Below are 25,879 nucleotides of genomic sequence, written 5' to 3' on the forward strand. Positions count from 1 at the left end.
CCATGACACCCAACCAGTCAGCTCATTACCTACAGCAGCAAGAGTGAGATTGTGTTTTCGGCGAAATTCCCACTTCAATTGGAGAATATCGTCCATCTTTTGGTCTATGACCTCGACCGGATCCTCGGTGCTATTCGTGATATACGTGCAACACTTCACGCCGTACTGTGTTGCTAATGTAACACAATATCCGCCTGTCACTGCTGTGAGGTAATTAAGAACCATTCTATGCTGCACCAGTTCTGTTTTATAAGCTTGAAGTTCCCTTCCAGTATATCTAAACGTGTCATCATACATTTCAGTGATATTATCTAACAAATTTGCGAGCGCCGATATGTATTTATAATTTAGCACTCCTCTAGCGGTGCGGGTGAAATCTAACGCGATTAAGAATTGAATCCCGGTGGATTCACTTATCAGATCAGAGGCCGGATGCTCTGTCTTCTCTATCAGGTGTCTTTTAACAACGTGCTCGTAGTGGGTGTGAGTATAAGGAGCTTGGGCACCACGATGTATGTCTTTCATTTTATTGTCAGGAATCGACTCACCAAGCTGACATCTGTCCGCCGCTGCGGACTCCGTCCTGGGTCCCTGCGTTCATCTGTCATCCGCGTCTCTGCCATCAGACGCCATCCTGGGCCTGGGAGCGCTCCTGTGATAGCGGGCGTGTAGCACGCCGCGTTCCCGCTAGGCCGCGGCATGGGCGCCGCCATGACAGACTCCAGCAGTCAGCATACGGCGGCCAATCCGGTGCTTGGCCGCACCCACTTTTCCTCACTCCACCAATGACTGTTTAACAAGGGGTATATATGAAGCTGCAGGATCAGTCTGCAGGCATCCTGAACTTTGTGTCACTCCTGCGACTCATGTGTAAGGATCTGGTTCCTGTTTCCTCCGTGTACCTGGATACCTACCTGCTGTTCCGTGTTCCTGGCTTTCTACCTGAGACTTTGTACTCCTGGTTACTCTTCACAGCTCCGTGGAACTTCAAGCCCCAGCAATACCTGCTTCCATCTACAGGCTTCACACTCATCACCATCTCTGTGTGCTTCAGCCTAGCAGTAGAGACTGACTCCAGGTGTGTTCCATCTCTCCACCTGTGATACAGCTTGCTTGCTGCCAGTGCCTCATCACCTGCACTGTGAGTCAGACTCCTGCCTCTGCTACCAGGTTTGCCATACAACACCATCTCTGCTGGTTCCATGTTTTAATCTGCTCTGGTTTCCATACCAGAATATTCTCTGCCAAATTATCACTCATCTGTTATCATCACTACCGGTTATTATTTCATCAGTCACCATTCATTCTGTTACCATAGACTCTCAGCTATTACGCTGTTCAATTGACATTTGCATTTCTACTGTTATTTTCTGCTGCCGTTTGTGAATCCTCTGTATAATAAATATCATTGCGCTCATGCGCAGAAACATAATCCAGCCTCCTCGTTTTCTCCCATCCACCTCCACTGACCCACTAGCGCCCCCTCCGGGGACACAGACAAAACCAAGTCTGACAGTAAGTTCAGGATCGATGGACTCGGATGGTGGACGGAGTGTGGGGTCAGAGGCCTTGCAAAATCTGGTCTCCCGTCTGGATGGTCAAGAGGCTGCGCAGCAGCAGATGTTCCAGTTCCTGCAAGGGATGTCCTCCCGGATAGATACACTACAGCAATCCCTGCCTAGTGTACACACTTCTACAGTTCCTGTTACTCCAGCACCTGCCAGTACTGTGAGTTCCTCTATGCCGGCTGCATCAGCTCCAGTGTCACGTCTGCACCTGCCCGTGCCAAGCAAGTATGATGGCAGCCCAAAGTTATGTCGCGGGTTTCTCAACCAATGTGAAATCCAGTTTGAATTGTTGTCACATAATTTCCCCACGTCAAGATCCAAGGTTGCCTACATCATCTCTCTACTTTCTGGATCTGCTTTGAGTTGGGTGTCTCCTCTGTGGGAACGTGCCGACCCTCTGATTAACAACTATACAGAATTCGTGTCAACCTTCAGACGGATTTTTGACGAGCCTGGTCGTGCAACATCAGCTTCTGCAGACCTAATCCAACTTCGTCAAGGTACCCGTAGTATGGGACAATATGTCATCCAGTTCCAGACGTTGGCCGCAGAGATTCAGTGGAACAATCAAGCCCTGGTAGCAGCTTTCTGGCATGGACTCTCTGATCGGATCAAGGACGAACTGGCAACCCGCGATCTTCCTGTACAATTGTCTGATTTAATTTCCCTGTGCATCAAGTTGGACTCTCGCATCCGCGAACGCAACAATGAACGTGCTCGGAGTGAGCCACGCAGAGCAAGGATGATACCTTCCGTACAGTTCCAGTCTCCACCTTCTGATGAGCCTATGCAAATAAATAGGTCCCGCCTAACTCCTGAGGAGCGGTCAAGAAGACTTCGTGAGAGACTTTGTCTTTATTGTGCGGCTGCAGGTCACCAGATTAATTCCTGCACAGTGCGTTCGGGAAACGCCAGATCCTGACTTGTAAAGGAGGAGTCAAGTTGGGATCTTCTAGACAAGCTCCTTCTAATCAAGACCTTATCCTTCCTGTGACTTTAGAGACTTCAGTTGGGCTTCAGTCTGCATCAGCATTAGTGGACTGTGGAGCCGCAGGAAATTTCATCACCCAAGCTGCGGTAAATAAATTTTGCTTGCCTGTATGTGAACTTTCTTACCCAGTCTACATTACCGCCGTGGATGGTAGCCGAATCTCCAAGGGGAATATTTCTCACCAAACTGCACCAGTGGTTTTGGGAGTTGGGTTCCTACACTCAGAATTAATAAAGTTCTTAGTCATTCCTCAAGCCACCCAGGAGATCGTTTTGGGCATGCCCTGGCTCCAGCTACACAATCCACAGTTTCACTGGTCAACGTTACAACTTACTTCATGGGGTTCACATTGCCATCAGTCCTGTTTAGCCCAAGTTTGTCCAATCAAGTCTACTGAAGTAAAAACCCAGTCAAGTCTTCCTGCGGCTTATCAAGATTTCTCTGATGTCTTCAGTGAAAAGGCCGCGGATGTCCTGCCGCCCCATAGAGAATGGGATTGTCCCATCGATCTCCTTCCTGGCAAGAAGCCACCTAGGGGGCGTACCTACCCGTTATCTGTTCCTGAAACTGAAGCGATGAGCGACTACATCCGGGAAAATTTACAGAAGGGATTCATCCGTCCTTCATCATCACCCGCTGGTGCAGGCTTCTTCTTTGTTAAAAAGAAGGATGGAGGACTGCGTCCATGCATTGACTACCGGGGTCTCAATGACATTACCATTAAAAATAGTTATCCATTACCACTCATTACCGAATTATTTGACAGAGTTAAAGGAGCCCGCATCTTCACCAAGCTAGATCTCCGCGGTGCCTACAACCTCATCAGAATCCGGAGTGGTGACGAATGGAAGACAGCTTTTAATACTCGAGATGGTCATTACGAGTACCTGGTAATGCCATTCGGGTTGAGTAATGCCCCAGCAGTGTTCCAACACTTTGTGAACGAAATCTTCCGTGACGTTCTGTATAAATACCTCGTTGTTTATCTGGATGATATCCTCATCTTCTCCCAAGATCTTCCCTCTCATCGTCTACAAGTCCGTGAAGTCCTCCGACGTCTTCGTGAGAACCGGCTCTACGGTAAACTATCCAAGTGTACCTTTGAAGTTTCCTCTATACCCTTCCTGGGTTATATAATTTCCGTATCGGATCTCCAGATGGACCCGACAAAGTTGGAAGCCATTGCCAATTGGTCCATTCCAAATTCTCTCAAGTCTATTCAGCGGTTCCTGGGATTTGCCAACTACTATAGGAAATTTATTCGGGGATTCTCCACTCTCATCGCTCCTATTACCAACTTAACTCGGAAAGGGGCAGACCATTCCAACTGGTCAGAAGAGGCTTTAGCGGCCTTCCAGAAGATCAAGCTGGCCTTTATGTCTGCTCCAGTTCTGTCCCAGCCAGATGTAAACAGACCGTTCGAGTTGGAGGTGGATGCCTCTACAGTTGGAGTTGGAGCTGTTCTCTCCCAGAAGGGAACCGATGGGAAAATCCACCCCTGTGGATTTTATTCTCGTAAATTCCTCCCTGCAGAAGCTAACTACTCCGTTGGAGATCAAGAACTACTGGCGATTAAGCTGGCCCTCGAGGAATGGAGGTATCTCCTGGAAGGGGCCAAACATCCGTTCAACATCTACACGGACCATAAAAATCTGCTATATTTAAAGGCAGCTCAGTGCCTTAATCCTCGCCAGTCCAGGTGGGCTATGTTTTTCTCACGTTTTAATTTTAAGCTTCATTTCCGCCCAGGTTCGCAGAATGTTAAAGCTGACGCCTTATCCCGATCTATGGAATCCGAAGAGGAAACGCCTGACTCAGTTCCACATTCCATCCTGAGTCCAGTGGTATTTGCTGCATCTCAAGTCTCCCCAGCTCCTCCTCCTGGTAAGACTTTTGTTTCCCCAGAACTCCGTCCCAAGTTGCTGTCTTGGGCCCATCAATCCAAGTTCACTGGTCATCCCGGTGTCCTGAAAACCTTCAAGTTCCTCTCTGAGACATACTGGTGGCCAAAGATGAAAGCTGACATCAAGGATTTCGTAGCATCCTGTCCTAAGTGTGTGCAGCACAAGACTCCTCGTCAGTCTCCAGCAGGTCAGTTACAACCATTGTCTATTCCTAGTCGCCCTTGGTCACACCTGTCCATGGACTTTATCTCCGACCTTCCTCCTTCTCAAGGATACAATACCATCTGGGTTGTAGTGGACAGATTTACCAAGATGGCCCATTTTGTTCCTCTCCAGGGTCTCCCTTCTGCCCCAAAACTCGCCCAAATCTTCCTACGGGAGATTTTCCGCTTACATGGTCTACCCTCAGAAATAATATCCGACCGAGGTGTACAGTTTGTAGCGAGGTTTTGGAGGGCTCTCTGTTCTGCCATGCAGGTTAAACTGAAGTTCTCGTCATCTTACCACCCTCAGACGAATGGGCAGACAGAGAGGGTAAATCAAGAACTAGAGACATTTTTAAGATTGTATGTTTCATCTTCTCAGGATGACTGGTTTGATCTGCTCCCATGGGCCGAGTTTGCCCACAACTTCCGCTACCACACTGCTACTGAGACAACTCCGTTCTTTGCAGTATATGGGCAACATCCTCGTGTTCCAGACTTCCAAGAACTCCCTCACATGGATGTTCCTGCTGCCACTACTGCCCTGAGTCAGTTTTCTTCAATTTGGAGGAAGATTCACGTTTCTCTCAAAAAGGCCTCCAGCCGGTATAAATACTTTGCTGATCGCAAAAGACGCGCAGTTCCTAGCCTGAAACCTGGGGACAAGGTTTGGCTGTCTACCCGGAACCTCCGTCTTAGGGTCCCGTCTATGAAATTTGCACCACGTTTCATTGGCCCCTTTCCTATCGAAAGAGTCATCAACCCTGTGGCCTACAAGCTGAAGTTACCACCTTCTCTGCGAATACCTAATGCTTTTCATGTTTCTCTCCTCAGACCTTTAGTCCTGAATCATTTCCAAAGAGCTCTTCCAGTTGGCCCCAAAGTTCGAACTCAGCGGGGCGTGGAGTTCGAGATTGGCAAGATTCTGGATTCCCGTTGCTGGTATGGACGTCTTCAATACCTTGTCGATTGGTCCGGTTATGGCCCAGAGGAGAGAAGTTGGGTGAATTCGTTGGATGTCCATGCTCCAAGGTTGGTCCGTGTCTTCCATAACACTCATCCTTCCAAACCACGTGGGTGTTCGGTGCCCACCCTTAAAGGGGGGGGTACTGTCAGGAATCGACTCACCAAGCTGACATCTGTCCGCCGCTGCGGACTCCGTCCTGGGTCCCTGCATTCATCTGTCATCCGCGTCTCTGCCATCAGACGCCATCCTGGGCCTGGGAGCGCTCCTGTGATAGCGGGCGTGTAGCACGCCGCGTTCCCGCTAGGCCGCGGCATGGGCGCCGCCATGACAGCCTCCAGCAGTCAGCATACGGCGGCCAATCCGGTGCTTGGCCGCACCCACTTTTCCTCACTCCACCAATGACTGTTTAACAAGGGGTATATATGAAGCTGCAGGATCAGTCTGCAGGCATCCTGAACTTTGTGTCACTCCTGCGACTCATGTGTAAGGATCTGGTTCCTGTTTCCTCCGTGTACCTGGATACCTACCTGCTGTTCCGTGTTCCTGGCTTTCTACCTGAGACTTTGTACTCCTGGTTACTCTTCACAGCTCCGTGGAACTTCAAGCCCCAGCAATACCTGCTTCCATCTACAGGCTTCACACTCATCACCATCTCTGTGTGCTTCAGCCTAGCAGTAGAGACTGACTCCAGGTGTGTTCCATCTCTCCACCTGTGATACAGCTTGCTTGCTGCCAGTGCCTCATCACCTGCACTGTGAGTCAGACTCCTGCCTCTGCTACCAGGTTTGCCATACAACACCATCTCTGCTGGTTCCATGTTTTAATCTGCTCTGGTTTCCATACCAGAATATTCTCTGCCAAATTATCACTCATCTGTTATCATCACTACCGGTTATTATTTCATCAGTCACCATTCATTCTGTTACCATAGACTCTCAGCTATTACGCTGTTCAATTGACATTTGCATTTCTACTGTTATTTTCTGCTGCCGTTTGTGAATCCTCTGTATAATAAATATCATTGCGCTCATGCGCAGAAACATAATCCAGCCTCCTCGTTTTCTCCCATCCACCTCCACTGACCCACTAGCGCCCCCTCCGGGGACACAGACAAAACCAAGTCTGACATTTATCATGTGTTACAGTCATTACTTCAGGCAATACTTTTCCAATATAACACAATCCTTCAGAGTTTGGGGCAAGCCACTTGTACGCCTTTCTCCCGCATATGAAATATGCATCATCGGGGAGAACATATGGGACGGAGAAGGACATAACCATATTACACACCTTCCAGGTGAAATCTCCTAACCCTAATTCTTCCATCTGCTTAATACACGTATCAGGTTGTACGATATGTGCACAGTATCCTGGTGATACTTCTCCAACTCTCGTAATCCTATTTCCTAAGGTGTACCTATACCGGAAAGATTTTTCTCTACTGGCTATGTGGCGTACAAGCTCTGTATCTGTAGGCATTCTATCTGCTCTATGCGAAAAGGTCATGGTGTGGTTACTCCATGACACTTCCCAATTTCCCGGCTTTCTGGGATTGGAGATGTTGAAACATAATAGGGACCTATCCACATGGTATTGGTGGAGCTTCAAACTAGGAGGGCTGGAGATATTAAACCTCCTGTCCACCGGTCTCCCACCATTTAACTCAAGTACCTCCCCTATCGTTAAAGGAAATGGCACTAGCCCTGATTTGCTATGACCTTGAGGTACTTGAGAGCATACCCAACAATCTGTTTTGTTTAACACATTACCCACTAAGGAGTGATAGTCACTCAATGGATGCCGGTCCATATGGATATTAAAACTGGATTGGCATTTCTTAATGCACCCATCTTCAATGACATTGTTACAGAGCCTACAGATACAGTTTTCTTCAGCTAACAATCCGTCACAATTTCTTCTATGGTCAATGCTATCGGATCGTTTTCTGATACTCGCCTTTGCTTGTTGGTTAGGTTGATCTTGGAAAACTACGCCTCCATCTTTATCATCAGAACCCATTCCAGAACCTCTATCGACCTCCATGGTACTCTCGCCGGAACAGACTGCTCTGGTCAACATCATGGTCAACAGGAAAATCCGGATCACAGTCTCTTGGGGCAAGTCCATCTTATAGGAGGAAATGGAGAAGAATGAGAAGGAGGAAAAAGAAATTTGAGGGAGAGGGGATGGGAAGTGGAGAAAAACAATAAAAGGGAGTGGGGAGTCGACAACAGCTCTCGGTCTTCAAGGCTCAGGTGCCGCCTCAGTCCTCCTGGAACAGACACTCCAGTGATACAACCTCTACCGTCTGTTCCTTATCACGGGACTTCTCTGGATCAGCAACCTTCTTGCAGTGGGATGAATGGACCCAAGTCTCTCTCTCAGCAACCTTTAATGCTGTAGTGCTAGTCAATAAGACCTGGTATGGTCCTTCCCATCTGTCAATAAGGCAACCTGAGCGTAGAAAATTCCGTATCATTACATAATCCCCAGGTTCAATGTCATGACAATTACTATCAGGTAAATCAGGAATCACCAACTTCAGACTATCATTTTGATTCCTTAACTGTTTACTCATGTTAATCAAGTACTTTACAGTTACTTCATTGTTACATTTCAAATCATCCTGAGGGTTAATCATAACATGCGGTTGTCGACCAAACAAGATTTCAAAGGGAGACAGATTAAGAGGGGACCTGGGAGTGGTTCTGATACTGTACAGTACAATGGGTAAAGCTTCTGGCCATGTCAATCCTGTCTCTGCCATCACTTTACTCAATTTATTTTTAATAGTGCTGTTCACTCTTTCGACCTTCGCACTCGCCTGTGGACGGTACGGAGTGTGCAGCTTGCTATCAATTCCCATCAACTTACACATTCCTTGAAAGACATCACCTGTAAAATGGGTACCCCTATCACTTTCGATTATTCTAGGGATACCATATCTACATACAAATTCCTGCACAATTTTCTTAGCAGTAAACATAGCGGTATTTGTAGCTGCAGGAAATGCTTCGACCCAATTTGAGAAAACATCTATACAAACAAGTACATATTTAAAATTCCGACAAGGGGGTAATTGTATAAAGTCAATTTGTATTACCTGGAAAGGGCCGCCGGCAGGTGGGATATGGGATGGTTCTGTAGGTATTGCCTTTCCAATATTCTTTCTCAAACAGGTAAGGCATGACATTGCTCTTTTACTCGCATGAGAGGAGAATCCTGGGGCGCACCAATAGGCTCTTACCAATTTGCACATCCCTTCCTTGCCTAGATGAGTCAGCCCGTGAGCTGCTTCAGCCAGACATGGAAGATATGCTCTGGGGGCCACTGGTTTACCATGTCCATCCGTCCAGAGTCCTGAAGACTCCTGGCCACATCCCTTTGCCTTCCAGACTGCCTTTTCCTGTGTGGAACACAAATTTTGCATTTCACACAACTTCTGTGTGTTAATGGTATTAAATACCATTAATTGTGTGGTGTCTGTCTGTATGGGGGTAGCAGCTGCTAACTTAGCAGCTTCGTCTGCTCGGCTGTTACCAAGTGATACCGGGTCTTGGCTATATGTGTGTGCTTTACATTTGATAACAGCCACTCTGTCGGGTTCCTGTATCGCTGTTAGAAGCCTTTTTATGTGAGCTGCATGCGCTACCGGTGTACCAGCTGCCGTCATGAAATTTCTGAGACGCCATAGGGCTCCGAAATCATGGACTACCCCGAATGCGTATCTAGAATCGGTGTAGATATTGGCTGACTTACCCTTAGCCAATTCACATGCTCTGGTTAGGGCGACCAGTTCAGCAACCTGGGCTGAGTGAGGTGGGCCTAGCGGTTCCGCTTCTATGGTGTCTTGGTCATCTACGACTGCGTATCCAGTACACAAGTCTCCCGAGTCTGACTGTCTATGACAACTCCCGTCCGTGTAGAACGTGAGTTCTGCATCTTCCAGTGGGTTGTCACTGATGTCAGGCCTTGCGGTAAAATTTTGGGTCAAATATTCCATACAATCATGTGTATCTTCCTTTGTATTAAATCCTCCTTCCCCATCACTCTCACCTTCCACCCTTTGTGCCTGACCAGGCACACCTGGGAGATACGTTGCAGGATTTAATGCACTGCATCTCCTTATGGTGATGTTTACAGGGACCATTAGTGCCAATTCCCATCTTGTAAATCTCGCTGATGAGACGTGTCTGGTTTGGGCAGAATTCAATAAGGCTGATACTGCATGTGGCGTATGGATTGTGAGGTTGTGGCCTAGCACGACATCTTCGCTTTTTGTCACTAGCAATGCTATCGCAGCAACGCTTCGCAAGCATGTGGGGTGGGATCGCGCTACCGTGTCTAGCTGAGCGCTGTAGTATGCAACTGGCCTGCTGGCATCACCTTGTTTTTGGGTTAGTACACCTGCCGCGCAACCAGCACTTTCTGTTCCGTATAGTTCAAAGGGTTTCCCATAGTCTGGCATACCTAGTGCTGGTGCCTGCGTTAGGCACTGTTTGAGTCTCTCAAATGCTGTTTCGGACTCGTCTGTATGCGAAATCCTATCAGGTTTGTTTGAGGAGACTATTTCCTGCAAAGGTAACGCCAAAATGGAAAACCCTGGGATCCAATTACGGCAATACCCACACATTCCTAAAAACGTTCTGATCTGTTGCTGGGTTTGTGGCAGAGTCATGTCTCTAATTGCTTAGATTCTATCAGCGGTCAGGTGTCTCAGTCCTTGTGTTAGACAGTGTCCCAAATATTTTACCTTAGTTTGGCATAATTGTAACTTGTCTTTGGACACCTTGTGTCCTGTGTCTGAAAGATGAAACAGGAGCTGTTTCGTATCCTTCAGAGATGCTTCCAGTGAATCTGAACACAGTAATAAATCGTCCACATACTGTATCAATACTGATCCACTGTCTGGTTGGAAAGACTGTAAACAATCATGCAAAGCCTGAGAAAATATACTTGGACTATCTATGAAACCTTGGGGTAATCGAGTCCACGTGTATTGGACTCCTCTGTATGTGAATGCAAACAAATATTGGCTGTCAGGGTGCAGAGGTACCGAAAAGAAAGCGGAGCAGAGGTCAATAACAGTGAAAAATTTGGCAGTGGGAGGGATTTGCATTAGGATGACAGCTGGATTTGGCACTACGGGGAACTGACTCTCAACTATTTTGTTAATCCCCCTTAGATCCTGCACTAGTCTGTAACCCCTCCCCCCACTCTTTTTAACAGGGAAGATGGGACTATTGGCAGTGCTGGACGTTCTTACCAGAATGCCCTGTTGTAGCAAGCGCTCTATTACTGGGTAAACTCCTAACTCCACCTCTGGCTTCAGAGGGTACTGTGGGATTTTTGGAGCTATCCTACCATCTTTTACTTGTACAACTACTGGAGCTACATTTGCCATTAATCCAGTGTCTTGTCCGTCTTTTGTCCAAAGTGACTCTGGTATCTGAGATGTAATTTCTTCTATTTGGGATGGATTCCTATTTGCCATAATGGTATGTGACATTAATTTTGATGGGGAGTCTAACATGTCTCGCACTTCCTGAGCGTGTTTCTCAGGTATGTCCAAGAATACACCTTCAGGAGTACAATAAATGACGCACCCCATTTTACACAGTAAGTCTCTTCCCAGGAGATTGGTTGGTGCCGATGCAGCCAGCAAAAAGGAATGCTTGGTATGCAAAGGCCCTATTGTAATCTCGGCTGGTTTGCTAACAGGGTAGTGCTGGACTACTCCTGTTACTCCCATGGCTGGAATTGTCCTACCAGTGGTTCTCATGCCCACTGTCGAATTTATCACTGACTTGGCCGCCCCTGTGTCTACAAGAAAGTTTAAAGTTTTACCAGCTACATTAATTGCGATCTCGGGTTCACTTCCAAGATTGGCAATTAATTTTACTGGCTGCAGATTACAGGTATGGCCACACCCCTATTGGGTATGGTGACCTCCCTGAATCCCGCTGGCAGCAACTACTTGTGAGGGAGATAGTTGGGAACTACCAGAGGCATGCCAGTCTCTGTTTGGGGGATATCTTTTTGTTTCCCCTGTATGTGGCTCTTAACTCCGTTTCTGCGGACCTTGCTCCCAATGTCGTGTGTCGTGTCGTTGTCTAGGGGTTCGGTATGAGTTTCGTGGATTCTTTACTCTACAATCTCGTGCCATGTGTCCCTGTTTGTGACAAGAATAACAAGTAACCATACTTGACTTACCCACAGGATTTGGTGATACAAACAAAGGCTGCCTTGTGGTCAGAGCCTGTATACTTACTGACATTAATTTGTCACCTTGTTGTTCCCTGTGTCTGGTGATGTTTCTATCGTGATCAATAGCAGCCTCTCTCAAAGTAGCCACAGACAGACCTCGCCAACATGGTTGCGTGGTCTGTACCCTAGTCTTCAATGACTCTTTTAAACCATCCATCAGTACCGATACTGCTACTTCCCGATGGTTTGTGTCTGTTTTAATGTCCTCTATGCCTGTGTATTTTGCCATTTCTAATAATGCTCTGTGAAAATACTCTGCAGCTGTCTCTGACAGAGTAATAAATCTGTCAGATTGGAGAATATCTTATTCCATTTAGCTACTGCTGGGAAATACTCTTTTAGCTGCAAGTTTATTCTTTTCACATTATCTTGGTTGTACACATCTGTAAGAGGTACATCATGACCTAGTCCGCAATCAGCTAAAAATTGAGTTGCGTCGACATTTGAGGGTAAACATGCTCTCAGCAATATCTGCCAGTCTTTGTTGTTGGGCTCTACAGTGTTACCTAAGTCTCTGATGTATTTTTGACTGGCAACTAAGTCTTTTCTAGGGTCAGGAAATTCAGACACTATGGTCCTTAATTCCATTCGGGAAAATGGAGCGTACATGGCAATGTTCCTAATGGGAGTGGCTCCTGATGCGTCTGTTTTCCCATTTGGCACTGCTATTACTCTAACAGGTGTAATTCTAACAACCTCATTCTGTGTAGATTCTACAGGCTGTGGTGAAATAGTTTCAGCATAATGCATGGTGCCGTACTTACCAGTTGATACGACCTCACCTATCCCTCCGCTAGGGGCCTTTACTAATCTCGTGGGTGGAGCTGTGCCTACTGTGGTCTCTGCTATGGTGGCTGCTAGAGAGAGCGCTGAAATCGTTGCCGATTCGTCCTCTTGATCACACTCCTGAGGAAAGTTCAAAACAGGGTACAACTTGCACGGGTTAATACTTGCATGGGTTAATGGGTTAACATTATCATTAACATTTACACAGTTACTAAGTGATTTTGTGTTACACCTTAGTGCGTCTTTCTCCGCAATCAACTTCTCTCCTGATATGTATGGTGGCGGCGGGGCCGTGGCAATCAGTTTTCTGTTAGAGCCAGATCCCGCCGCCTGAGCCAAACCTCTCTGTATCTCACCTTCCTGTTGCCACAACTGTAAATAATCATAATGCTGGATTCGTCTCTTTGTTGATTTTATGAGACATATCCTCCTCCTTAAATTTTGTAACACTTCTGAGCTGAAGCTCCCTATTCTTGGGAATTTCTCCCCGTCATGTACAGTCATTCTCTCCCATTCATCACATAAAGTTTCTGTGTGACTTCCATATTTCTCACACATTATATACCTGGCCGACCCAATTGGCCGGACCACTGAATCAACCCGAACCGAGGTTGATCGCCCCCTACCTGAACAAGTGGCCCCCATAGTTCGAAAGAGTTGCTTTATTTAGCCAACCCTTTACGCAAAACCAAATGCCAACAATAGGCTGACGGTGGCGGTTTACCGAGTACCCCACTCACTCGCCCACGCCGACCAATACGACCTGATCACACCGATATGGTGCTGGCGTACTCGACCTAGGGCCCCTGCGACCTGAACCTCTATTTACTGGAACCTGCGAGGGTTATCCGAAGAACACTTACTCTTTCCAGTAACTATTGGTTGTTGGATAGTTCCTGAGTGAGCAGCGAACTTCCCTTAAAATAAAAAAATTACACAAATCACGTTAGAGTGTACAGATAGCGTTTGTGACCCCTTTACTCTAATGGTATTAGGTCAGATTACTAACTACTGCACACACTTACGTGCGGTCCAGTCGTTCAGTACACAAACAACTAAGTTTATGTACGGAAAGACCAATGGAATCGAAACTTACGACTGCGAATTCCTTCAGCCAGAGCTTATATGGCCTATATGGGTGTTGCACCAACCCTTTTCGGTGTTGTGCCTGTGAACTGTATAGCGGACTTCCTTGTCGGCTGTACCTGGACCTCCTGGTCTGTTATGACCTCCTGGTCTTGTTACAGTGTGACCTCCTGGTCTTGTTACAGTATGACCTCCTGGTCTGCTATACTCTAATGCTCAAAATTGTATATTTAACCAGAGATGCCTCCCTAGCCACCGTGCACGTCACTTTACACGCATGTACCTCACGAGTACTCGACTTTTCTTGTGGTTCAACCTTTAAAAATTGTAAAAACACTCACTCATCACATGTACACTTTTGTTTTCTATTTCTATTTCTGCGCAGAAATTTTTCTTCAGATCAGGTGTGTTACCAATTAGGAGCAGGATCTGTTAACTAAATTTCGGACACCCAAAAATAGACTTGCGTTATTTCTCGCCTCGCGTTATTTATCGCTTTGCGTTATTTATCGCTTTGCGTTAAAAATCAACTTATCGTGACTTGAGCTACGTGGGCGTAACCGGACGCTCCGTTGCGTAACGTACGCTGCGTGCGTCGGCCTTTGGATTGCGTACGCAGGTCTTTGTTAGAGACACGTATACGCAAAGCAAAGATCCACCGTAACACAAATTTATATTTTTATCAATGTAGATGATCCTTGATCATCTACCACACAAACACACTGACTTCGCCTTATCTCCCAGGCGAAACTGTGTGTTTGTCTATCTTTTAACTATATTACTCTTAAACTATGAAATAACGGCAAATCTCTTTTAGCACTTCTATCAACTATAAAAACTGGCAGACAGGAGAGTGATATACGAAAATGAAAAAGAAAAAGAAATGCAGATATATATATATGTGTGCGTGTGTGTGTACGCAAGACAGAAAAAATAAACAGTTTTAAAAGACACTAGCGTTTTGTTCTTACCTCCGGTTCCCGGATTCCTTCAGCACTCTTTACCTAAGTGAAGCAGACGCTTATCCTGTCAGCACTACGAGGGATACAACCTCCCGCCCTTTGCTGAGTAATAATGTCTGCTGATCTACCTAGTGCAGATATGTGAAGGACGGGTGAGCCGCCAATTGATAAAGCTGAATATTTATCGTATATAAAACACCTTAAGAGGTCTAAGAACACTGTACGCTATCTACGTAAGAAGTACCGTAAGGGTACGCAAGTTGTGTAGCGATCGCTCAACCGTAGTCGAGACGCTCAAGCGTCACGTTCGCTTACGGCCCAGTGATCACAGGCAGGCACGCTATTGGCTGCCGACTAACGTAATGATTCGCTATAGCGTAGCGTACGCTCGGGACCACGAGGAGATCACCAGCGGTGCAGACGCTTACAACGTTTAAACCTTTATATCTATACCTTTAACAGTGAGATACACAGTATACCTTAGTGAAGAGACAGAGTGTAAGTGCAACCTGGTGTAACCTGATTAACTACAAAGCTGCTTGAGCGTCACCGACGCTCAGAGAATACTTAACACTATAAAGAATACACAGATACCTGGGCTTAGGGTCCGAAACCTATTATATGTATTATGACTATTATACTTGCAAAAGGAATCACAGTACAAATGATACACTACAATATAACATAAACCAACTAACCAGATAAACTACACAGGAAATACAATACAATACAATTAAAGTAAAATACGAGAGAGATAGAGAGAGAGAGAGAGATAGAGAGAGAGAGAGATGGCTCACAGTAAGACAATATGATTACGGAGAAAACTTACGCACAAGGGGAACGATCGCATGCGCCTCGATATCCAGCTCCCGATTATCAGCAATGAGAACCGTTGAAGAGAGAGAACTGGATACGGTCGGCCTGCCTATTTATGCCCCACACACAATACAATTCAATGGTCCCTACAATCTCATTGTTCATTGGACACAGGAATTCGGCCTCGCATTATAACAAAAGGTCATAGGTTGATTCATACAGGTGGGCTGTGACTATTTCCAACTGCTCAGGTGGGAGGGAAACTGGGTTTCCCGCCGCATGGGTAATAAAGTGCAAATAAAGTAAATGTCCATAAACTTCTTATGTCCATAACTATTCGCACGAGCGATTGATCTGCTTCAAACCAACACCGGAATATTTCTAATTAAATATTCTTCCGATGGATACTAAACACCACTGTATTACTCCTGTCTGACCCTTCGTATCAAACAAAGAGGGATTCCTCTGTTCATAAACATTCTATATTAACCAAACTTTCAGAATCTATCAAAGGGACCATGATCTACAAAATACATTATTACTGAAAATATGTTACGATTGAGTCGCACGCTACAACCACATAAACTCTACCGTAAATACGCATACCATGCGCCTGCGGGTGCCCGCGACTGTGAGTATGCGCACGTACGGGAGAGCGTACGCATGCGCAGCATGGACCTGTGTGAGGTGCAAATATGGTAGTGTGCATAGAGATATTTTTCTGACTTTGACATATACTATCTCTGTGCTGCATTATTGTGAGCAGTATATAGTAGGACAGTGCAGCATTTTGGTGACCAGCAGTATACATATATAGTACAGTAGGCCATTGCTGTATCTTGCACCTCTGTGTCAAGTATACTATCCATATCTGTGCTGCATTATTGTGAGCAGTATATAGTAGGACAGTGCAGCATTTTGGTGACCAGCAGTATACATATATAGTACAGTACAGTAGGCCATTGCTATTGATATATTACTGGCATATAATTCCACACATTAAAAAATGGAGAACAAAAATGTGGAGGGTAAAATAGGGAAAGATCAAGATCCACTTCCACCTCGTGCTGAAGCTGCTGCCACTAGTCATGGCCGAGACGATGAAATGCCATCAACGTCGTCTGCCAAGGCCAATGCCCAATGTCATAGTAGAGAGCATGTAAAATCCCAAAAACTAAAGTTCAGTAAAATGACCAAAAAATCCAAATTAAAAGCGTCTGAGAAGTGTAAACTTGCCAATATGCCATTTACGGCATGGAGTGGCAAGGAACGGCTGAGTCCCTGGCCTATGTTCATGGCTAGTGGTTCAGCTTCACATGAGGATGGAAGCACTCATCTTCCCGCTAGAAAACTGAAGAGTTAAGATGGCAAAAGCACAGCAAAGAACTGTGCGTTCTTCTAAATCACAAATCCCCAAGGAGAGTCCAATTGTGTCGGTCGGTTGCGATGCCTGACCTTCCCAACACTGGACGGGAAGAGGTGGCGCCTTCCACCATTTGCACGCCCCCTGCAAGTGCTGGAAGGAGCACCCACAGTCCAGTTCCTGATAGTCAAATTGAAGATGTCACTGTTGAAGGATATGGGTGTTGCTGGCGCTGAGAAGGAAATTGAGAAGGAGGATTCTGATGGTGAGGTGGTTTGTTTAAGTCCGGCACCCGGGGAGACACCTGTTGTCCATGGGATGAATATGGCCATTGACATGCCTGGTCAAATTACAAAAAAAATCACCTCTTCGGTGTGGAATTATTTTAATAGAAATGCAGACAACTGGTGTCAAGCCGTGTTGCCTTTGTCAAGCTGTAATAAGTAGGGGTAAGGACGTTAACCACCTAGGAACATCCTCCCTTATACGTCACCTGGAGTGCATTCATCAGAAGTCATTGACAAGTTCAAAAACTTTGGGTGACAGCGGAAGCAGTCCACTGACAACTAAATCCCTTCCTCTTGTACCCAAGCTCCTGCAAACCACACCACCAACTCCCTCAGTGTCAATTTCCTCCTTAGACAGGAACGCCAATAGTCCTGCAGGCCATGTCACTGGCAAGTCTGACGAGTCCTCTCCTAACTGGGATTCCTCCAATGGATCCTTGAGTGTAATGCCTACTGCTGCCGGCGCTGCTGTTGTTGCTGCTGGGAGTCGATTGTCATCCCAGAGGGGAAGTCGGAAGACCACTTGTACTGCTTCCAGTAAGCAATTGACTGTTAACAGTCCTTTGCGAGGAAGATGAAATATCACAGCAGTCATCCTGCTGCAAAGCGGATAACTCAGGCCTTGGCAGCTGTGTTGGTGTTAAACGTGTGTCCGGTATCCACCGTTAATTCACAGGGAATTAGAGATTTGCTTGAGGTACTGTGTCCCCGGTACCAAATACCATCTAGGTTCCACTTCCCTAGGCAGGCGATACCGAGAATGTACACAGACGTCAGAAAAAGACTCACCAGTGTCCTAAAAAATGCAGTCGTACCCAATGTCCACTTAACCACAGACATGTGGACAAGTGGAGCAGGGCAGACTCAGGACTATATGACTGTGACAGCCCACTGGGTAGATGTATTGCCTCCCGCAGCAAGAACAGCAGCGGCGACACCAGTAGCAGCATCTCGCAAACGCCAACTCGTTCCTAGGCAGGTTACGCTTTGTATCACCGCTTTCCATAAGAGGCACACAGCTCACAACCTCTTACGGGAACTGAGGAACATCATAGCAGAACGGAACAAAGAAAAATAGACCCTTGGTGCGCTTAAATACTAATAGCAGCCCTTGGAGACCAAAAGAACCTTTCACCGTGATTCACAATAGTGTAATAAAACAGTAGATGTGGCTCCACGTGGCGCTACTTAATACCCTCAAAACAAAAATCCTTACACAATGTAATGTATATATTGGTAGATGCTCAATTAGCTTAGTGATATCATTCAGGTGCTCGAAAGGGAGGGGTATTTCTAAGCAAGAAAAAAAGGCATTTGTTTCCCCCAGCACCCTGAATGATAACCGTAAACAGATATAAATTCCACATAATAATAGAATTCAGAGATCTTCGTTACACATATTTGCGCAAATGTGTGAATAAGCCCCAAAGCCGCATCAAGGCGTCTCTGTATATTTGGGGTCCCTAGCGCTATATCTAGGTGCAGGGTGTGGCACCCCAAAACACCAGCATAAGCCAGAAAGCCCAGCGTAGCATACCAGTGAAAAAACTATAGTGTTAATAAATTAGTATTTAGGAAGCCGAAGCTATAGAGAGAGTGATACAAAAATGATATGCAATTAAAATAGAGAAATAGTGTTAAAAAATTAATAAGTGAAAAGTGTTAATAGAATGTAAAGGTATGCCACACTAAGGCCATCCAGCTCAGCCAGTCCAGAGGCACCACACCTCACACCTCCATTACCCCAATCTGGGTCTAAGATTAACCAGCAAGCAGCCACATGATAATGGCTCCTTACTACAATATGTCTAAGCTAAGAGCTACCTACCTTGGAGCAACCCCATAATGCTCCATGTGGCATGTCAGGGCCTGCACCTCCTCCTAATGCAGGAACCTCTCTGCCTCTCACAACAAACATATATATTGGTAGATGCTCAATTAGCTTAGTGATATCATTCAGGAGCTCGAAAGGGAGGGGTATTTCTAAGCAAGAAAAAAAGGCATTTGTTTCCCCCAGCACCCTGAATGATAACCGTAACCAGTTGGTTGACAAAAAAAAAACTAATAAAGCATAACGTAGAATATCAATCGACAATCACTCGTAAGAAAGCACAGTTCCTGTCAAATGAGATCACAGCAGCAAACAATAGGCCAGCTCAACTTTTCCGCACAGTGGAGATGCTTTGCAAGCCAGCATGCCTGCAGACTGATGAGACCCTCTCCCAGGCAAGATGCAACGAGTTTGCAAACTTCTTTGCAGATAAAATATCCACCATCCGGGCTGGAATCTCCACAGTGCCATCAAAGGAGTGCCAAACTACAAAGCCTGCCAATATAAGCTACCTGCCTTCATGGACCAGCTTTGATCCAGTGGATGTAAAGGACACTGCTGAAATTGCTCGGATTTTGCGTCCCACCACCTGTGATCTGGACCCAGCCTCAACCAAGCTTCTAATAGGTTGTATGGATATAATTGGTCCTGTCTTTACAAAAATTGTTCAATGCTCTTTGCAGACAGGCATTTTTCCTGGACCCCTAAAGGAAGCAATTGTTAGACCGCTTCTTAAAAAACCTAATTTAGATCCCGACTGCATGACCAACTACAGACCGGTATCAAACCTTCCTTTCCTAGGAAAGGTTATTGAGAAAGTCGTTGCAAATCAACTGGAAACCCGCCTGACAACCCATGATATTTATGATCCATTTCAATCAGGATTCAGGAGACGACATAGCACTGAAACAGCCCTGGTGTGTGTGTTAAATGATCTTCTGATGGCAAAAGACAGAGGTGACTGTTCAATATTAATCCTTCTGGATCTCTCGGCAGCATTTGATACCGTGGACCATGGGCTTCTGATTGAGCGACTGATACATTTCTGTGGTCTGGATGGCACAGTTCTAAGCTGGTTCAAATCATTTCTCACAGGCAGGTCACAGAGAGTATCAACTGGATTGTACTCATCACCACCAGTGCCATTGCCATGTGGTGTCCCACAAGGTTCTATACTATCTAGAGATGAGCGGGTTCGGTTTCTCTGAATCCGAACCCGCCCGAACTTCATGGTTTTTTTTCACGGGTCCGAGCAGACTCGAATCCTCCCGCCTTGCTCGGTTAACCCGAGCGCGCCCGAACGTCATCATGACGCTGTCGGATTCTAGCGAGACTCGGATTCTATATAAGGAGCCGCGCGTCGCCGCCATTTTCACACGTGCATTGAGATTGATAGGGAGAGGACGTGGCTGGCGTCCTCTCCATTTAGATTAGAAGAGAGAGAGAGAGAGAGAGATTGACCTGATTTACTGGAGCTTAGGAGTACTGTAGAAGTGTAGAGAGTGCAGAGTTTACTAGTGACTGACCACAGTGACCACCAGACAGTGCAGTTTTGTTTTATTTAATATATCCGTTCTCTGCCTGAAAAAAACGATACACACAGTGACTCAGTCACATACCATATCTGTGTGCACTGCTCAGCCCAGTGTGCTGCATCATCTATGTATATATATCTGACTGTGCTCAGCTCACACAGCTTATAATTGTGGGGGAGACTGGGGAGCACTGCAGTGCCAGTTATAGGTTATAGCAGGAGCCAGGAGTACATATTATATTAAAATTAAACAGTGCACACTTTTGCTGCAGGAGTGCCACTGCCAGTGTGACTGACCAGTGACCTGACCACACTGACCACCAGTATAGTTAGTAGTATACTATATTGTGATTGCCTGAAAAAGTTAAACACTCGTCGTGTGACTTCACTTGTGTGGTGTTTTTTTTTTTATTCTATAAAAAACTCATTCTGCTGACAGACAGTGTCCAGCAGGTCCGTCATTATATAATATATACCTGTCCGGCTGCAGTAGTGATATATATATATTTTTTATATCATTATTTATCATCCAGTCGCAGCAGACACAGTACGGTAGTTCACGGCTGTAGCTACCTCTGTGTCGGCACTCGGCAGTCCATCCATAATTGTATACCACCTACCCGTGGTTTTTTTTTCTTTCTTCTTTATACATACATACTACTACATCTCTTTATCAACCAGTCTATATTAGCAGCAGACACAGTACAGTACGGTAGTTCACGGCTGTAGCTACCTCTGTGTCGGCACTCGGCAGTCCGTCCATAATTGTATACCACCTACCCGAGGTTTTTTTTTCTTTCTTCTTTATACGTACATACTACTACATCTCTTTATCAACCAGTCTATATTAGCAGCAGACACAGTACAGTACGGTAGTCCACGGCTGTAGCTACCTCTGTGTCGGCACTCGGCAGTCCGTCCATAATTGTATACCACCTACCCGTGGTTTTTTTTTCTTTCTTCTTTATACATACATACTACTACATCTCTTTATCAACCAGTCTATATTAGCAGCAGACACAGTACAGTACGGTAGTTCACGGCTGTAGCTACCTCTGTGTCGGCACTCGGCAGTCCGTCCATAATTGTATACCACCTACCCGTGGTTTTTTTTTCTTTCTTCTTTATACATACATACTACTACATCTCTTTATCAACCAGTCTATATTAGCAGCAGACACAGTACAGTACGGTAGTCCACGGCTGTAGCTACCTCTGTGTCGGCACTCGGCAGTCCGTCCATAATTGTATACTAGTATCCATCCATCTCCATTGTTTACCTGAGGTGCCTTTTAGTTGTGCCTATTAAAATATGGAGAACAAAAATGTTGAGGTTCCAAAATTAGGGAAAGATCAAGATCCACTTCCACCTCGTGCTGAAGCTGCTGCCACTAGTCATGGCCGAGACGATGAAATGCCAGCAACGTCGTCTGCCAAGGCCGATGCCCAATGTCATAGTACAGAGCATGTCAAATCCAAAACACCAAATATCAGTAAAAAAAGGACTCCAAAACCTAAAATAAAATTGTCGGAGGAGAAGCGTAAACTTGCCAATATGCCATTTACCACACGGAGTGGCAAGGAACGGCTGAGGCCCTGGCCTATGTTCATGGCTAGTGGTTCAGCTTCACATGAGGATGGAGGCACTCAGCCTCTCGCTAGAAAAATGAAAAGACTCAAGCTGGCAAAAGCAGTAGCACCGCAAAGAACTGTGCGTTCTTCGAAATCCCAAATCCACAAGGAGAGTCCAATTGTGTCGGTTGCGATGCCTGACCTTCCCAACACTGGACGTGAAGAGCATGCGCCTTCCACCATTTGCACGCCCCCTGCAAGTGCTGGAAGGAGCACCCGCAGTCCAGTTCCTGATAGTCAGATTGAAGATGTCAGTGTTGAAGTACACCAGGATGAGGAGGATATGGGTGTTGCTGGCGCTGGGGAGGAAATTGACCAGGAGGATTCTGATGGTGAGGTGGTTTGTTTAAGTCAGGCACCCGGGGAGACACCTGTTGTCCGTGGGAGGAATATGGCCGTTGACATGCCTGGTGAAAATACCAAAAAAATCAGCTCTTCGGTGTGGAAGTATTTCACCAGAAATGCGGACAACATTTGTCAAGCCGTGTGTTCCCTTTGTCAAGCTGTAATAAGTAGGGGTAAGGACGTTAACCACCTCGGAACATCCTCCCTTATACGTCACCTGCAGCGCATTCATAATAAGTCAGTGACAAGTTCAAAAACTTTGGGTGACAGCGGAAGCAGTCCACTGACCAGTAAATCCCTTCCTCTTGTAACCAAGCTCACGCAAACCACCCCACCAACTCCCTCAGTGTCAATTTCCTCCTTCCCCAGGAATGCCAATAGTCCTGCAGGCCATGTCACTGGCAATTCTGACGAGTCCTCTCCTGCCTGGGATTCCTCCGATGCATCCTTGCGTGTAACGCCTACTGCTGCTGGCGCTGCTGTTGTTGCTGCTGGGAGTCGATGGTCATCCCAGAGGGGAAGTCGTAAGCCCACTTGTACTACTTCCAGTAAGCAATTGACTGTCCAACAGTCCTTTGCGAGGAAGATGAAATATCACAGCAGTCATCCTGCTGCAAAGCGGATAACTGAGGCCTTGACAACTATGTTGGTGTTAGACGTGCGTCCGGTATCCGCCGTTAGTTCACAGGGAACTAGACAATTTATTGAGGCAGTGTGCCCCCGTTACCAAATACCATCTAGGTTCCACTTCTGTAGGCAGGCGATACCGAGAATGTACACGGACGTCAGAAAAAGACTCACCAGTGTCCTAAAAAATGCAGTTGTACCCAATGTCCACTTAACCACGGACATGTGGACAAGTGGAGCAGGGCAGGGTCAGGACTATATGACTGTGACAGCCCACTGGGTAGATGTATGGACTCCCGCCGCAAGAACAGCAGCGGCGGCACCAGTAGCAGCATCTCGCAAATGCCAACTCTTTCCTAGGCAGGCTACGCTTTGTATCACCGCTTTCCAGAATACGCACACAGCTAAAAACCTCTTACGGCAACTGAGGAAGATCATCGCAGAATGGCTTACCCCAATTGGACTCTGCTGTGGATTTGTGGCATCGGACAACGCCAGCAATATTGTGTGTGCATTAAATATGGGCAAATTCCAGCACGTCCCATGTTTTGCACATACCTTGAATTTGGTGGTGCAGAATTTTTTAAAAAACGACAGGGGCGTGCAAGAGATGCTGTCGGTGGCCAGAAGAATTGCGGGACACTTTCGGCGTACAGGCACCACGTACAGAAGACTGGAGCACCACCAAAAACTACTGAACCTGCCCTGCCATCATCTGAAGCAAGAAGTGGTAACGAGGTGGAATTCAACCCTCTATATGCTTCAGAGGTTGGAGGAGCAGCAAAAGGCCATTCAAGCCTATACAATTGAGCACGATATAGGAGGTGGAATGCACCTGTCTCAAGTGCAGTGGAGAATGATTTCAACGTTGTGCAAGGTTCTGATGCCCTTTGAACTTGCCACACGTGAAGTCAGTTCAGACACTGCCAGCCTGAGTCAGGTCATTCCCCTCATCAGGCTTTTGCAGAAGAAGCTGGAGACATTGAAGGAGGAGCTAACACGGAGCGATTCCGCTAGGCATGTGGGACTTGTGGATGGAGCCCTTAATTCGCTTAACAAGGATTCACGGGTGGTCAATCTGTTGAAATCAGAGCACTACATTTTGGCCACCGTGCTCGATCCTAGATTTAAAACCTACCTTGGATCTCTCTTTCCGGCAGACACAAGTCTGCTGGGGTTGAAAGACCTGCTAGTGAGAAAATTGTCAAGTCAAGCGGAACGCGACCTGTCAACATCTCCTCCTTCACATTCTCCCGCAACTGGGGGTGCGAGGAAAAGGCTCAGAATTCCGAGCCCACCCGCTGGCGGTGATGCAGGGCAGTCTGGAGCGACTGCTGATGCTGACATCTGGTCCGGACTGAAGGACCTGACAACTATTACGGACATGTCGTCTACTGTCACTGCATATGATTCTCTCAACATTGAAAGAATGGTGGAGGATTATATGAGTGACCGCATCCAAGTAGGCACGTCACACAGTCCGTACTTATACTGGCAGGAAAAAGAGGCAATTTGGAGGCCCTTGCACAAACTGGCTTTATTCTACCTAAGTTGCCCTCCCACAAGTGTGTACTCCGAAAGAGTGTTTAGTGCCGCCGCTCACCTTGTCAGCAATCGGCGTACGAGGTTACATCCAGAAAATGTGGAGAAGATGATGTTCATTAAAATGAATTATAATCAATTCCTCCGCGGAGACATTGACCAGCAGCAATTGCCTCCACAAAGTACACAGGGAGCTGAGATGGTGGATTCCAGTGGGGACGAATTGATAATCTGTGAGGAGGGGGATGTACACGGTGATATATCGGAGGATGATGATGAGGTGGACATCTTGCCTCTGTAGAGCCAGTTTGTGCAAGGAGAGATTAATTGCTTCTTTTTTGGGGGGGGTCCAAACCAACCCGTCATATCAGTCACAGTCGTGTGGCAGACCCTGTCACTGAAATGATGGGTTGGTTAAAGTGTGCATGTCCTGTTTTGTTTATACAACATAAGGGTGGGTGGGAGGGCCCAAGGACAATTCCATCTTGCACCTCTTTTTTCTTTTATTTTTCTTTGCGTCATGTGCTGTTTGGGGAGGGTTTTTTGGAAGGGACATCCTGCGTGACACTGCAGTGCCACTCCTAAATGGGCCCGGTGTTTGTGTCGGCCACTAGGGTCGCTAATCTTACTCACACAGCTACCTCATTGCGCCTCTTTTTTTCTTTGCGTCATGTGCTGTTTGGGGAGGGTTTTTTGGAAGGGACATCCTGCGTGACACTGCAGTGCCACTCCTAAATGGGCCCGGTGTTTGTGTCGGCCACTACGGTCGCTAATCTTACTCACACAGCTACCTCATTGCGCCTCTTTTTTTCTTTGCGTCATGTGCTGTTTGGGGAGGGTTTTTTGGAAGGGACATCCTGCGTGACACTGCAGTGCCACTCCTAGATGGGCCCGGTGTTTGTGTCGGCCACTAGGGTCGCTAATCTTACTCACACAGCTACCTCATTGCGCCTCTTTTTTTCTTTGCGTCATGTGCTGTTTGGGGAGGGTTTTTTGGAAGGGACATCCTGCGTGACACTGCAGTGCCACTCCTAAATGGGCCCGGTGTTTGTGTCGGCCACTAGGGTCGCTAATCTTACTCACACAGCTACCTCATTGCGCCTCTTTTTTTCTTTGCGTCATGTGCTGTTTGGGGAGGGTTTTTTGGAAGGGACATCCTGCGTGACAC

This window comes from Pseudophryne corroboree, chromosome 1 (assembly GCF_028390025.1).
Source record: "Pseudophryne corroboree isolate aPseCor3 chromosome 1, aPseCor3.hap2, whole genome shotgun sequence".
NCBI classification, from domain to species: Eukaryota; Metazoa; Chordata; class Amphibia; order Anura; family Myobatrachidae; genus Pseudophryne; species Pseudophryne corroboree.